Raw genomic sequence first — 17,202 nt, forward strand, 5'->3', positions numbered from 1 at the left:
CAAAATAGCCCATACAACCACCAAGAACTTGAGAGGGGAAGGGGAATTGTTCACATATGCCTCCCAGGCTGAGACTGGCCAACATTATCGCTCATGCGCTACTACGAGTGGGGATGGAGAGAAGATGAAAATCGCCCGCCCTACAAATGCCCAAGGCCATTTTTCAGGCAAATGTGAAAACACAACTCAATTACCAACCCACCTTTCACACGGAAAGGAAACCTGTCACTGGTATCATCTGAAGGGGCATGCAGAGACCAAGACGAGCCAAGGAGCCACACAACAACAGCACATACAGCTCCAAGAACTTGGAGAGCGGAAGGGGAATTGTTCACATATGCCTCCCAGGCCAAGCCTGGCCAAATTACAGCTCATGCGCTACCGAGTGGGGATGGAGAGAAGATGAAAATCGCCCGCCCTACAAACGACCCAAGGCCATCGTTCAGGCAAACGCCAAAACACAACTCAATTACCAACCCACCTTTCACACGGAAAGGAAGCCTGTCCTGGTATCATCTGAAGGGGCACACGGGGACCAAGATGAGCCAAGGAGCCACACCACAACAACCCATACAGCTCAAAGGACTTGGAGAGCGAAGGGGAATTGTTCACATATGCCTCCCAGGCTGAGCCTGGCTAAAATTACCGCTCATGTGCTACCGAGTGGGGATGGAGAGAAGATGAAAACCGCCCACCCTACAAACGACCCAAGGCCATCGTTTAGGCAAACGCAAAAACACAACTCAATTACCAACCCACCTTTCACACGGAAAGGAAACTTGTCGCTCGGATCATCTGGAATTTGAATGGGCCCCGCATGACCGAAACGAAGCAGCAAGAACATGCAACAAAGCCAACCTCAGGTCACAACTTAGCATTTTTCATATGGGCTCGTTGGCCCGTGCGTGCCCTCGCCCGAACGAATTTGCAAGGGCGCCCGAACGACCGAAACGAACCCACAAGGGAGAGCCAGGCAAACGAGCTACACGAATGTGCACAAAGCCAACCTCAGGTCACAACTTAGCATTTTTGATACAGCTCGTTCACCCGGTCAAGCCCTCGCCCGAACGACTCGCCCGAATGAGTTCACACGGGCACCCTCAAACGACCCACCCGAACGATTTTGCATGGGCCGCTGAACGAACAAAACGAAGCCACAAGGGAGAGCCGGGCAAACGAGCTGCACGAACGTGCTCAAAGCCAACCTCGGGTCACAACTTAGCATTTTTGATACGGGCTCGTTCACCCAGGCGCACCCTCGCGCCGAACTACCCGCCCGCAACGATTTCACACGGGCGCCCTCAAACGACCCGCCTAAAGGACCGAAACGAAGCGACAAGGGAGAGCCGGGCAAAACGAGCTGCACGAACGTGCACAAAGCCAACCTCGGGTCACATCTTAGCATTTTTGATACGGGCTCGTTCGCCCCGGCACGCCCTCACCTGAACGACCCGCCCGAACGAGTTCACACCGGCGCCTCAAATGACCCCCCGAATGACCGAAACGAAGCGATAAGGGAGAGCCGGGCAAACGAGCTACACGAACATGCACAAAGCCAACCTCGGGTCACAACTTAGCATTTTTGATACGAGCTCATTTGCCCAAGCGCGCCCTTGCCCAACGACCCCCCGAAGGAGTTCGCACCGGCGCCCTCAAATGACCCGCCCGAACGACCGAAACGAAGCGACAAGGGAGAGCTGGGAAAACGAGCTGCATGAACGTGCACAAAGCCAACCTCGGGTCACAACTTAGCATTTTTGATACGGCGCGCCTTCGCCCGAACGACCCACACGAATGAGTTCACACGAGCGCCGTCAAACAAACTTCCGCCTGAACGACCGAAACGAAGCGACAACGGAGAGGCGAGCAAACGAGCTGAACAAACATGCACAAAGCCAACCTTGGGTCACAACTTAGCATTTTTGATACGGGCTTGTTCGCCCGGGCGCGCCCTCGCCGGAACGACCCACCGAACGAGTTCACGCGGGCGCCCTAAAAATGACCTGCCAGAACGACCCAAACAAAGTGACAAGGAGAGCTGGGCAAACAAGCTGCACGAACGTTACAAAGCCAACCTCAGGTCACAACTTAGCATTTTTGATACGGGCTCGTTCGCCCGGGCCGCGCCCTCGCCCGAACGACCTCCAGAACAAGTTCACGCGGGCGCCCTCAAACGACCCGCCCGAAGACCCAAACGAAGCGACAAGGGACAATCGGGCAAACGAGCTGCATGAACGTGCACAAAGCCAACCTCGGGTCACAACTTAGCAATTTTGATATGGGCTCATTCGCCCAGGTGTGCCCCCGCCCGAACGACCCCACCCGAACGAGTTCACGCGGGCGCCCTCAAACGACCCCTCTGAACGACCGAAACGAAGCGACAAGGGAGAGCCGGGAAAAATGAGCTGCACGAACGTGCACAAAGTCAACCTCGGGTCACAACTTAGCATTTTTCATACGGGCGCGCCCGCGCCCAACGACCACACGAAAGAGTTCACACGGCACCCTCAAACGACCGCCCCAACAACCGAAACGAAGCGACAAGGGAGAGCCGGGAAAACGAGCTGCACGAACATGCACAAAGCCAACCTCGGGTCACAACTTAGCATTTTTGATACGGGCTCGTTCGCCTGGGCGCGCCCTCGCCCGAACGACCCGCCCGAATGAGTTCACACGGGCGCCCTCAAACGACCCGCCCGAACGACCGAAACGAAATGAAAAGGGAGAGCTGGGCAAACGAGCTGCACGAACGTGCACAAAGCCAACGTCGGGTCACATCTTAGCATTTTTGATACGGGCTCGTTCGCCCGGCGCGCCCTCGCCCGAACGAGTTTCACGCGGCGCCCTCAAACGACCCACCCAAACGACCCAAATGAAGTGACAAGGAGAACCGGGAAAACGAGCTGCACGAACGTGCACAAAGCCAACCTCGGGTCACAACTTAGCATTTTTGATACCTTGTTCACCCGAGTGCGCCCTCGCCCGAACGACCTGTCCGAACGAGTTCACGCGGGTGCCCTCAAACGACCCGCCCGAACGATCCAAACGAAGTGACAAGGGAGAGCCGGGCAAACGAGCTGCACGAACGTGCACAAAGCCAACCTCGGGTCACAAATTAGCATTTTTGATACGGGCTCGTTTTCCCGGGCGCGCCCTCGCCCGAACGACCCGCCCGAACGAGTTCACGCGGCGCCCTTAAACGACCCAAACGAACGACCCAAACGAAGCGACATGGGAGAGCAGGCAAAGAGCTGCACGAACATGCACAAAGCCAACCTCGTGTCACAACTTAGCATTTTTATACGGGCTCGTTCGCCTGGGCGCGCCCTACGCCCGACGACCCACCTGAACGAGTTCACACGGGCGCCCTCGAACACCCCGCTCGAACGATTTCGCATGGGCACCTGAACGACCGAAACGAAGCGACAAGGAAGAGCTGGAAAACGAGCAGCACGAACGTGCACAAAGACAACCTCGGGTGAAAACTTAGCATTTTTGATACGGGCTTGTTCGCCCGAGCGTGCCCCTCGCCCGAACAACTCGCCCGAACGAGTTCACATGGGCACCCTCAAACGACCCGCCCGAACGACCGAAACGAACCGACAAGGAGTGTCCGGCCAACGGCGGTACGAACGTGCACAAAGCCAACCTCGGGTCACAACTTAGCATTTTGGTACGGGCTCGCTCTCCCGGGCGCACCCTCACCCGAACGACCCCCCCGAACGAGTTCACACGGGCACCCACAAATGACCCACCCGAACGATTTTTGCATGGGCGCCCGAACGACCGAAACGAACTGACAAGGAGAGGGCGGGCAAACGAGCTGCACGAACGTGCACAAAGCCAACCTCGGGTCACAACTAAGCATTTTTCATACGGCCCTCGCCCAAACGACCCGCCCGAACGAGCTCACACAGGCGCCCTCAAACGACCCACCCCAAACGAGTTCACATGGGCGCCCTCAAATGACCCGCCCGAACGATTTTGCATGGGCGCCCCGAACGACCGAAATGAACCAACAAGGGATAGCCGGGAAAACGAGCTGCACGAAGGTGCACAAAGCCAACCTCGGTTTACAACTTAGCATTTTTGATACGGCCCTCGCCTGAACGACCCGCCGAACGAGTTCACACGGGCGCCCTCAAATGACCCCACCGAACGACCCACCCGAACGACCCGCTCGAACGAGTTCACACGGGAACCCTCAAAACACCCGCCCGAACGAGTTCACACGGGCGCCCTCAAATGACCCGCCCGAACGAGTTCACACGGGCGCCCTCAAACGACCCGCCCGAACGATTTTTCATGGGCACCTGAACGACCGAAACGAACAGACAAGGGAGAGCAGGAAAACGAGCTGCACGAACGTGCACAAAGCCAGCCTCGGGTCACAACTTATTTAGCATTTTTTTATATAAGGCCCTCGGCCGACGACCCACCCGAATGAGTTCACATGAGCACCCTCAAATGACCCGCCCGAACGACCCGCCCGAACGAGCTCACACGGGCGCCCTCAAACGACCCACCCGAACAACCCACCCGAACGAGATGACACAGGCACCCTCAAACGACCCAGCTGAACGACCCGCCCGAACGAGTTCACATGGACACCCTCAAACGACCCACCTGAATGATTTTGCATGGGCGCCCGAACGACCAAAACGAACCTACAAGGGAGAGCCGGGCAAACGAGCTGCACGAAGGTGCACAAAGCCAACCTCGGGTCACAACTTAGCATTTTTGATACGGCCCTCGCCCGAACGACCCGCCGAACGAGTTCACACGGGCGCCCTCAAATGACCTGCCCGAATGACCCACCCGAACGACCCGCCTGAACTAGTTCACACGGGCGCCCTCAAACGACCCGCCCGAACCACCCACCCGAACGACCCGCGCGAATGAGTTCACACGGGCGCCCTCAAACGACCCGCCCGAACGATTTTTTATGGGCGCCCGAACGACCGAAACGAACCGATAAGGGAGAGTCGGGAAAACGAGCTGCACAAACGTGCACAAAGCCAACCTCGGGTCACAACTTAGCATTTTTTATACGGCCCTCACCCGAACGACCCGCCCGAACGAGTTCACACAGGCGCCCTCAAACGACCCGCCCGAACGACCCACCCGAACGAGCTCACACGGTGCCCTCAAATGACCCTCCCGAACGACCCACCCGAATGATCCGCCCGAACGAGTTCACACGAGTGCCCTCAAACGACCGTCCTGAATGATTTTTCATGTGCGCCCGAACGACCGAAACGAATCGACAAGGGAGAGTCGGGAAAACGAGCTGCACGAACGTGCACAAAGCCAACCTCGGGTCACAACTTAGCATTTTTGATATGGCCCTCATTCGAACGACCCGCTCGAACGAGTTCACACGGGCGCCCTCAAACGACCCACCCGAACGATTTTTCATGGGCGCCCGAACGACCGAAACGAACCGACAAGGGAGAGCCAGGCAAACGAGCTGCACGAAGGTGCACAAAGCCAACCTCGGGTCACAACTTAGCATTTTTGATACGGCCCTCGCCCGAACGACACGCCGAACGAGTTCACACGGGCGCCCTCAAATGACCCGCCCGAACGACCCACCCGAACGACCCGCCCTATAAGGCCTCCGAGCTGCGGTGCGACGGGCGCCGGGCAGGCGATTGTGCACGAGGGCGCAGGCGGGCACACGGGGGTGCGGGCAAGCGGGAGTGCGACGAGCTGCGACATTAGTGCGACGATCATACGCGTTAAATGTGACGAGATGTGATGATAAGGAGCATGGGCAAAAATGGCTAAGTGTTAGTACACTTGAGCATATATGAGAGTTTATATGCATATTATATGAAAATAATATGAACATATTATATTATATGCATATGTGAATAAAATATAATATAATCAAGCCACATGTAAAGGGGATATGTGAATAATGGAGCACATACGAAGGGTTATATAATAATTAAACATAAAATATAATAAAGTGAATAGCATAAAGATATAACGTGAGGGCTTCATGTTATCATACATGTCGGCTTTGATTTATAACCAAAGTGTAAAGCGTATATATGATGGAGGATGGAGCTCATAAGATCCATTGAACTCCACTTGGATACCTTCGTATAAGGATAAGGAAAAAGTGTGAAGTCTTGAGGATATGCGCATACCTCATGCGCATAAGAGTTAAGAAGATCTCGCATGTTTTAGGTTGGTTTATGTGAAGGGTTGTCACGGTTGAGGAGGTTTTCGTACTCGGTTTTATGTAGGTTTTTGTAAAGAGGTTGAGTGGCTCGGGTGAGCACTCCCTCTTGGACAAGGGTGCATGAAATATTGTAAAAGGTAGGTGGCCTGTCTTTTGTAAGAATATTGGTTAAGTGTGAAGCTCAGCACACTTGTTGTAAAATTTGGTATTCTTGATATAAATAACATTGTTGGGCAGACTGTTCGGGGAGTTGCCCCTCCCTTCATATTGTGTATTGTTCTCGGTTTATTGTTGATGATTGATGAATGAGAATGTTCTTTGTTGAAGTATAAAAGATAACATTTATTCGGTTATAAGAACACAAGTTAACTAAGTTTATGTTGAAGTAGGCATAGTCCATAAACGTGAGTATTGTTAAAAAGAAAGCGTTCGGTGGTGCCGCACCTCACCGGCACGGTTGAAAGACTACCGTAGGCTTGGGGCGTGACACGCCCGAACGAGTTCACACGGGCGCCCTCAAACGACCCGCCCGAACGAGTTCACATGGGCGCCCTCAAACGACCCGCCCGAACGAGTTCACACGGGCGCCCTCAACGACCCGCCCGAACAACCCACCCGAACGACCCGCCCGAACGAGTTCACACGAGCGCCCTCAAACGACCACCCCGCCCGAACGACCCACAACGAAACGACCCGCCCGAACGAGTTTTTCATGGGCGTCCTCAAACGACCCGCCCGATGACCGAAATGAACCGACAAGGGAGAGTCGGGCAAACGAGCTACACGAACATGCACAAAGCCAACCTCGGGTCACAACTTAGCATTTTTGATACGGCCCTCGCCCGAATGACCCGCCCGAACGAGTTCACACGGGCACCCTCAAATGACCCGCCCGAACGACCCACCCAAACGACCCGCCCGAACGAGCTCACACGGGCGCCCTCAAACGACCCGCCCGAACCACCCACCCGAACGACCCGCCCGAACGAGTTCACACGGGCGCCCTCAAACGACCCTCCCGAACGATTTTTCATGGGCGCCCGAACGACCGAAACGAACCGACAAGGGAGAGCCGGGCAAACGAGCTGCACGAACATGCACAAAGCCAACCTTAGGTCACAACTTAGCATTTTCGATATGGCCCTCGCCCGAACGACCTGCCCGAATGAGCTCACACGGGCGCCCTCGAACGACCCGCTCGAACGAGTTCACATGGGCGCCCTCAAACGACCCGCCCGAACGATTTTGCATGGGCGCCCGAACGACCGAAACGAACCGACAAGGGAGAGTCGGGCAAACGAGCTATACGAACGTGCACAAAGCCAACATCGGGTCACAACTTAGAATTTTTGATACGGCCCTCGACCCGAACGACCCACCCGAACGAGTTCACACGGGTGCCCTCAAACGACCCGCCCGAACGAGTTCACACGGGCGCCCTCAAACGACCCACCCGAACGACCCACCAGAACGACCTGCCCGAACGAGTTCACATGGGCGCCCTCAAACGACCCGCCCAAATGACCCACTCGAACAACCCGCCTGAACGAGTTCACACGGGCGCCCTCAAACGACCCGCCTGAACGACCGAAACGAACCGACAAGGGAGAGCCGGGCAAACGAGCTGCACGAACGTGCATGAAGCCAACCTCGGGTCACAACTTAGCATTTTTGATGCGGCCCTCGTCCGAAGGACCCACCCGAACGAGTTCACACGGGCGCCCTCAAACGACCCGCCCGAACGACCCACCCGAACGACCCGCCCGAACGAGTTCACACGGGCGCCCTCAAACGACCCGCCCGAACAACCCACCCGAATGACCCACCCGAACGAGTTCACACAGGCACCCTCAAACCACCCGCCCGAAGGATTTTTCATGGGCGCCCGAACGACCGAAACGAACCGACAAGGGAGAGCCGGGCAAACGAGCTGCACGAACGTGCACAAAGCCAACCTCGGGTCACAACTTAGCATTTTTGATACGGCCCTCGCCCGAACGAGTTCACACGGGCGCCCTCAAACGACCCGCCCGAACGAGTTCACACGGGCGCCCTCAAACGACCCGCCCGAACGACCCACCCGAACGAGTTCACACGGGCGCCCTCAAACGACCCACCCGAACGACCCGCCCGAACGAGTTCACATGGGCGCCCTCAAACGACCTGCCCGAACGATTTTGCATGGGCGCCCGAACGACCGAAACGAACCGACAAGGGAGAGCTAGGCAAACGAGCTGCACGAAGGTGCACAAAGCCAACCTCGGGTCACAACTTAGCATTTTTGATACGGCCCTTGCCCGAACGACCCGCCGAATGAGTTCACATGGGCGCCCTAAAATGACCCGCCCGAACAGCCCACCCGAACGACCCACCCAAACGAGTTCACACGGGCGCCCTCAAACGACCCGCACGAATGAGTTCATGTCGGCGCCCTCAAACGACCCGCCCGAACGACCCACCCGAACGACCCGCCCGAATGAGTTCACACGGGCGCCCTCAAACGACCCGCCCGAACGATTTTTCGTGGGCGCCTGAACGACCAAAACGAACCAACAAGGGAGAGACGGGCAAACAAGCTGCACGAACGTGCACAAATCCAACCTCTGGTCACAACTTAGCATTTTTGATACAACCCTCGTCTGAACGACCCGCCCGAACGAGTTCACACGGGCGCCCCCAAACGACCCACCCAAACGACCCACCCGAATGACCCGCCCGAACGAGTTCACACGGGCGCACTCAAACGACCCGCCTGAACGAGTTCACACGCGCGCCCTCAAACGACCCGCCCGAACGATTTTTCATGGGCGCCCGAATGACCGAAACGAACCGACAAGGGAGAGCTGGGCAAACGAGCTGCACGAACGTGCACAAATCCAACCTCGGGTCACAACTTAGCATTTTTGATACGGCCATCGCCCGAACGACCCACCCGAATGAGTTCACATAGGCGCCCTCAAACGACCCGCCCGAACGAGTTCACACGGGTGCCCTCAAACGACCCGCCCGAACGACCCACCCGAACGAGTTCACACGGGCGCCCTCAAATGACCCGCCCGAATGACCCACCCGAATGACCCGCCCGAACGAGTTCACATGGCGCCCTCAAACGGCCCGCCCGAACGATTTTTCATGGGCGCCTGAACGACCGAAACGAACCGACAAGGGAGAGCCAGGCAAACGAGCTGCAGGAACGTGCACAAAGCCAACCTCGGGTCACAACTTAGCATTTTTATACGGCCCTCGACCGAACTACCCACCCGAACGAGTTCACACGGGCACCCTCAAACGACCCACCCAAGGACCCACCCGAACGAGTTTACATGGGCGCCCTCAAACGACCCGCCCCGAACGACCCCCCCGAACGACCCGCCCGAACGAGTTCGCACGCGCGCCGTCAAAGGACCCGCCTGAACGATTTTTCGTGGGCGCCCAAACGACCGAAACGAACAGACAAGGGAGAGCCAGGCAAACGAGCTGCACGAACGTGCACAAAGCCAACCTCGGGTCACAACTTAGCATTTTTGATATGGCCCTCGCCCGAACAACCCGCCCGAACGAGTTCACACGGGCGCCCTCAAACGACCCGCCCGAACGACCCACCCAAACGACCCGCCTGAACGACCCACCCAAATGACCCACCTGAACGACCCACCCGAACGACCCGCCCGAACGAGTTCACATGGGCGCCCTCAGACGACCCGCCCAAACGACCCACCTGAATGACCCCCCGAACGAGTTCACACGGGCGCCCTCAAACGACCCGCCCGAACGACCCACCCAAACGACCCGCCCGAACGAGTTCACACGGGCGCCCTCAAACGACCCGCCCTAACGATTTTCCATGGGCGCCGAACGACCGAAACGAACCGACAAGGGAGAGCCGGGCAAACTAGCTGCACGAACGTGCACAAATCCAACCTCGGGTCACAACTTAGCATTTTTGATACGGCCCTCGCCCGAACGAGTTCACACGGGCACCCTCAAACGACCCGCCCGAACGAGTTCGCACGGGCGCCCTCAAACAACCCGCCTGAACGATTTCGCACGGGCGCCCTCAAACGACCCGCCCGAACGATTTTGCATGGGCGCTCGAACGACCGAAACGAACCGACAAGGGAGAGCCGGGCAAACGACCCGCCCGAACAAGTGTTTACATGGCAAATGAGCCGCTTGAACGAGTTTACATGGGCTTCGACAAACGACCAAAATGAAGTCACGTGGGAGATTCGGGCAAACGGGCGGCACGACCGTGCACGAAGCCCACCCCCCTTCACAACTTAGCATTTTTTATACGACCACGTGTGCCCTGGGTGCCGTCACACGACACGACATGACACGACCCGACCCGTTTGCACGGGCACCCACACACGACACGTCCCGACCCGCCCGAACGAAATTTGGGGTTTCCATGGGCGCACGACCCGAACGAAATTTCGGGGTTTCCGTGGGCGCACGACCCGAACAAAGCCACGAGGGAGCATCAGGCAAACGGGCCACACGAACATGCAGAGGACACACGAGCGGTCACGACTTAGCATTTTTGGCATGCCCCCGTGTGCCCGGGCCCCACACACGGCACGACACGGCCCGACCCGACCCGCCCGAACGTGTTTGCACAGGCACCCACACACGACACGACACGACCCGACCCAAACAAAATTTGGGGTTTCCTTATATGCACAACCCGAATGAAATTTGGGGTTAGATAGAGGAGGAAATTTGGGGTTTCCATGGGTGCGCACCCGAACGAAGGCACAAGGCAGCGTCCGGCAAACGGGCCACACAAACGTGTAGAAGGCACACGGGGGGTCATGACTTAGCATTTTTGGCACTGCCACGTGTGCCCGAGCACCCACGCACAGCACAACCCGACCCGCCCGAACAAAGGCACGACGGAGCGTCTGGAAAACAGGTCGCGCAAACGTGCAGGAGGCACACGGGTGGTCACGCCCTAACATTGTTTGCACGGCCACATGTTCCCGAGCACCCACGCGCGGCACGACACGACCCGACCCCACTCGACTCGCCCGAACGCATTTGCACGGGCACCCACACACGACACGACCCGACCCGCCCGAACGAAATTTGGGGTTTCCATGTGTGCACGGCCCGAACGAAATTTGGGGTTTCCATGGGTGCACGACCCGAACGAAGGCCCGAGGGAGCGTCGGGAAAACGGGCCGTACGAATGTGCAGAAGGCACACGGGCGGTGACGACTTAGAATTTTTGGCACAGCCAGGTGTGCCGGGGCACCCACACACGGCACGACACGACCCGACCCACCCTGGGCGAGCCGACCCGAATCGCCCGAACGAAATTTGGGGTTTCTGTGGGTGTACGACCCGAACAAAGAAGGCACATGAGCGGTCATGGCTTGGCATTTTCGGCACGCCCACGTGTGCCCGCGCACCCCCACACATGGCATGGCACGGGATGACCCGGCCCGCCCGAAGGAAATTTGGGGTTTGAACGGGCGCACGACCCGAACGAAGGCACGAGGGTAGGAATATCTTTGACTCTAATACATAAATATACCTGGGGTAACATGCCCTTAATATCTTCAACATTTTCTTTTGACTCTTTATAACACTTTAACATGTGCTAGGCCTATTTCAATGAGCAAGAAACTCAATGACAAATATATATATATATATATATATATATATATATATATATATATATATATATATATATATATATATATATATATATATATATATTTATTTATTTATTTATTTTCCTGTATAAATACAAATATCAAAAGTACATTTATGAAGACCGAACCGAGTTACACTTTCTTCAACACCCCCTCTCAACTAGGGAGGTATTCGTAAATCATTACAAGGTGTTTAGCTATTTTTGAATCTTGAATAATTCACATAAGAGAAACTGGATTGGAAACCCATCTATTATAACATCATATTAGCCAACATTGTTCATAGCAAGGCCTTGACTAACAGCTTTATCTGTCATAATACCATAGCACAATGTTGGCGAGGCCAATGGCTTATAAACACCTTGGTCATTGTCTCTAAAGGTACATACCCACCCAGGTGTTCCCTGAGTATGACCTTCCAGGACAATTCCTGTCTTGGGTTCCCATCCCTCAAAGAATATCACTCCTCTTGCCTACTCTTGTCTTGGGTGCCCTACACATCCTCAAAGAGCATCAGATGCCAAATGATTGCCCAATCCTCCCATTATTTCTTGCCAAGTGAAGACAAGAATGTTGTGTCTATCTCTTCCCCTTGATTGGGGAAGACATGCCCAAGTTTCCTCTTACAAGGAACTTGCCCAAGCTCCTTTGTATTTGGGAACTTGTTAGAACTCCCTCTTAGCTAGGGACTTGTCCATTCATCAACAACATCTTCTTCGTGGGTCCTTCAGTCGCTTGATCTCCTTCTTTCCTTCGATGTCATGAAGTCTTTGTTTGAACTTCTTCTTGGCAGGGTACCGGCCATCGATCACTTTCCCCCCTGGTTTGTCATGTCATTGCTCCCTTCGTGGAAGGTGGCCTTCTTGATATATATCAGGGCCTTTTTGTCATCTAGCTACTCCTTTGTCACCTTGTCTATCCTTCATAACACTTATCACATGGATGCTTAGTTGTACTCGCTTGTTCCCGTACTTTGATTTAGTGGCCCTTCATGTCTTCATCGTGAAATTGCTCTTCATCATGACATATTTGTAGAGTTGAATCGGTTATCTGCACCTTACTATCTCCAAGGCCTTCATAGGTGTCAAGGGTCCTTTATCTTTTTCTTCCTTTGTCAGAGTTGTCGTGCCTTCTTTCGAGAGATGTTGAGGAATCTTGTCAAATAGTTATTCTTTGTGACCGCGATGTTCTTCATTTGCTTCTTATTGGATTGATTGGTCAACCACCTTATACTCCTTATGAGAGCACTTCTTCATGTTGACCTTTACTCCACTGTAGCACATGCCTCCGAGCATGTCATTGGCGAAAAAGATCCTTTTATTCTTGATCGTGATTCTAGAACTTTTCCCATGACCCAATCAATATATATGGCGACATGACTTAAACTTTGATGCATACATACCTCACCTTGATTATGCTTTTATCATCGCGGCTTTATTTGATAGTTCTCCTCGATTGGTGTAGCCTTTCTTGCTTCATGCTGATCTCACCTCTATATCATCCTCTCTTGAATCCCATAAATGGGACCCCCAATGAGACCTCTACCCCCTTTGAAAGAAGACTTTAAGCAAAGAGGTTGACTTAGTCCTAGGAGGATCTTCCTTCTTTTGCTTCTTGTCGTCTTCTTTCACTTCTTGAGTTACATGAGCTTCTTCCCTTTTTCTCTTGTTGTTGTTGTCCTTCTTAAGTTTAGGAAAATCCCTTTTGTAGCGTCCATACTCTTGGCATCCAAACCGTTCGACTTTGGACATGTAGTGGCCCCAACCAATTTGTTACTTTCCTTGCAAAAAGACACTGAAGTATACTCAGAAGGGGACATATACTTACTTTATAGACTTTGAGATGTAGTGAACTTGCTTTCTTCTTGAAGACTTGATGGCTTGCCTTCCTTAGATCTTGATGTTGTTCAAGTTGCTTTCTTCAAATGGACTTGCTTGATGACTTGACTCATAGTGCCTTTCATTCTTCAAGATGGTGTAGCTTGATGTAGGTCCCTCTTTGATTTGTTCTTCTTGTAGGTGCCTTTATACAAGGTGTTTCTTCTTGCTTTGTAGTCTTCCATGAGGAATGATAGATGGTAGACCTTCTTGTCCTTGATGTGATTGAGACTTCTTGGCTTGACGCTTCAACCTTGCGGATGTTCTTGAGATTCCCTTTCCTTGATGTGTCACCTTAGCTCCGATACCGCGTTGAAGAATCTGGGGCAATGGGGTATAGCGGGATTCTTCTAGACTTGATAACAATTTGTGAAGCTCTTTTGCAATTTATCGTGTTATCTTAATCTTCTTCTCTTCTTATTAATGCATGTGTGTTTACTTTCATCAAACTGGTGCCAAGAACATAAGAACAAGAACACAAGATGTTGGCTCTCTGCCAGGGAAAAACCTCTCTCTCTCTCTCTCACAGAGAGGAAAACCCTTTCGTAAATTTCCCTCATTGAAGCTTCTTATTGGTCATTGCGAAGCCCTAGACCCTTGACAATAATATCCCCCAAGCACAAGTCGAGTCCTTCCTCCTCTCTGCACTTTGTTTCTTCGGCGCTTCATTCCCCGGCACTCTGTCCTTCTTTCAACTTTTGATAGTCCATGGTGGACTAGCTCTAGAAGAGACTCCAACCTTTGATCCTTAGCGAGATCCTTTACCAATGAAGAAACCTTCATTCTCTTGACCAACCGAGCCTTTTTCTTGATGTGAGGTTGCAGGCTCGATGTACACCAAGTTTACTGCACCTGGGGCGATTTCCATCGCGACGAGACATGGAAACCCCAAATTTCCCGCACTTGGGATGCTTTCGACAATGCGGGACATGGAATCCCCGGGTACCCCGAAATTTGGCGACCTTTGTCGAGGAGGGACCGCGAGACGCCATGTCACGCTCCTATCCTAGTGGTAGTATTTCAACCATGCATAAGCGGGTGCGGCACCGCCGTACTTTTTCCTTTTACCAATACTTAAGTACACGGTCTGCGCCTACTTCAACACTCGGTCAATTTTCCAGTAAGTGTTCTTAACAATGCAGCGAAAATAACTTACCATAAATTTATCTTCTTCAATTATTCTTTCAACCTGTCATGTCGTGTGGTCGTGCTGCACTGGCCCGCAGCCTGCACGACACAACTCCACACCTGAATTGCGAACCTGTCCGCCTGAATTTCCCTTCCGCGGCGCCCAAACTCTGCCCGTCGGTGTGGTCCATAGTGAGGGCGCATGGCCCGCATGCAGTGCGGCCTGCCTGCCCGGACGGTAACCCGCCCCGCTCTGCCTGTCCGCGCTACCAAGCCCGACCCGCCCTCTGTAATCCGCCCGTCGGTGCGGCCCTCTTACCCGCGTCCTTCTCTTCCTTCCGTTTTCACCCAACTCCTTCCTTCGCACTTGTTCTGCGATGTGGAAGTCTGAGTTCGATGTCCCTTCGTCGAACGCCATCCTCCTTACTTATACGCATCCTTTCGCCCAAGGGCCGTGTCTCTCGAGGATAATAAGGGTCGGCTCCATCAACATGCATGCCCGGCTGACCTGCCACATAACCTCGACACGCCCCATTCCAACGAACCGTCGCGTCCCTTCGTGTGCACCGTCGCACCCATGGGTCGGCTCCAACACCTCGCCGATTACACCCGTCGCCGCACGTCGCACACCTGCCCGCATCCTGACTCATCCGCACATGGTCACCTCTTTCTTCCGGGCACGCAATAAGGGTCGCCCGCGCGCCTTCCGTCGGTGGCTCGCCCATCGTGCAGGTATCAAGGGGCGTGCGCCATCCCCAACATGGCGCGAGCGACATGGGAACCCCGCGTGTCACGCCCCCAGGCCTACAGTACTCTTTCAGCCGTACTTGGCGAGGTGCGGCGCCACCGAACACTTTCTTTTCACCAATACTTATGTTCATGGACTACGCCTAACCATTAGTCTACTTAGTTTGTTTTTTGAAACCAAGTATTATTATGTTTCCTTTATGCCAATGAACACCCATACGCATAGGCAATTATCATCAGCGATTATACATGAAGAACGCAATTGCACAGTGTAAAGGGAGGGGAAACTCCCTGAACAATGAGTCTACCCGAATACAATATATTATTCAACTCTACAATGTTTACGGGGCTTTACAAGTATACTTGGGAAACACCAAGTTTCATACTTAGCCAATTTTACAAATAGGCAACACCTCCGTGTGCCAACCGAGTTCCTTGCCCGAGATGGGCGGGTGCGCCCTCACACGAGCTGCCAACCGTACTCATCGACTGAACCTCGTTTACCGCTGCACGACGGGCGGGTGACCTCACCCGAGTCACCCAGCGTTTCCTGTTGCACGATGGGCGGGCGACTTACCCGAGTCACCCGAGACACCTCCGCGTTTCTTCTTCCACGACGGGCGGGCGACCTACCCGAGGCACCCCGTGTCACACCGAACGGTGGGTGCCTTCCTTACCCGTGCCCTCACCCGAGAACCGAACCCTGTGCGTATCGTGTGTGCTTGCCCAAGAGCGTGTGCATATATGCCCGCGCCTCTTTTGCGACCTGCTCCACTACTTCACACTTTTTTCTTGATCACCGAATGCTCATGTTCGAATGTCCATCTTCGAATGAATGCCAAATGCTCCAACGCCTTGCCATATTTATACGAGTGGTTGGGCGAGTCGCTGCCCAGGCCGACTCGACCACCGCGTGCCAAAACGCTTTTACACGTCGCAAACTTGCCATCCGATTGCTGGTCCGCAAACAATCCTTCGTTCAAGTCGCCCCAACATGTGAGTCAACCCGTGGGTTATGCCAAACGCTCCCACGCTATAAACCAACCATCGCTCCACCTCTAATGTGCATTATACTCATGTCCCTTCCCACATTTCAGTCGTGGAGTTCACAATTCGCACCGACGGGGAGAAACCGAACCGCAGGTCCTTACACCGCATTTCCCAGACTTGGGTAGCAATTTTTTTTGCGACGTGAAATGGAAACCCAATGTGTGTCCGCTGACTTGGGTAGCAGTTTTCATTGCGCCGCGAAATGGACACCCCGAGTTCCCCGGACTTTGGCGGCTCTTCGTTGCCCCATGACATGGAAATCTGAAGTTCCACAGACTCTCAGGCGATTCAGGGTGTGCCGCGACATGGAAATAGCGAGTTCCCCAGACTTGGGCAGTGGTTTCGAAACACCCCAAGTTCCCAAGACTTGCGAGCCGGTTTGCATCGTCATGGAAACCCCAAGTTCCCCGCATTTCCCTCGTGCCGTAAAGGGCGCGACATGGAAACCCAAGCTTCCCAGGCTTGGGCGTGACATGGAAAACCCCGAGTCCCCGCAGGCTTGGGCGCCGCCGGCTTTGGTCGTGGCGCAACATGGAAACCCCAAGTT

Source organism: Pinus tabuliformis, chromosome 7 (genome assembly GCF_031772625.1).
Source record: "Pinus tabuliformis cultivar Carrire ecotype Pingquan chromosome 7, CPIR1, whole genome shotgun sequence".
Classification (NCBI taxonomy): domain Eukaryota; kingdom Viridiplantae; phylum Streptophyta; class Pinopsida; order Pinales; family Pinaceae; genus Pinus; species Pinus tabuliformis.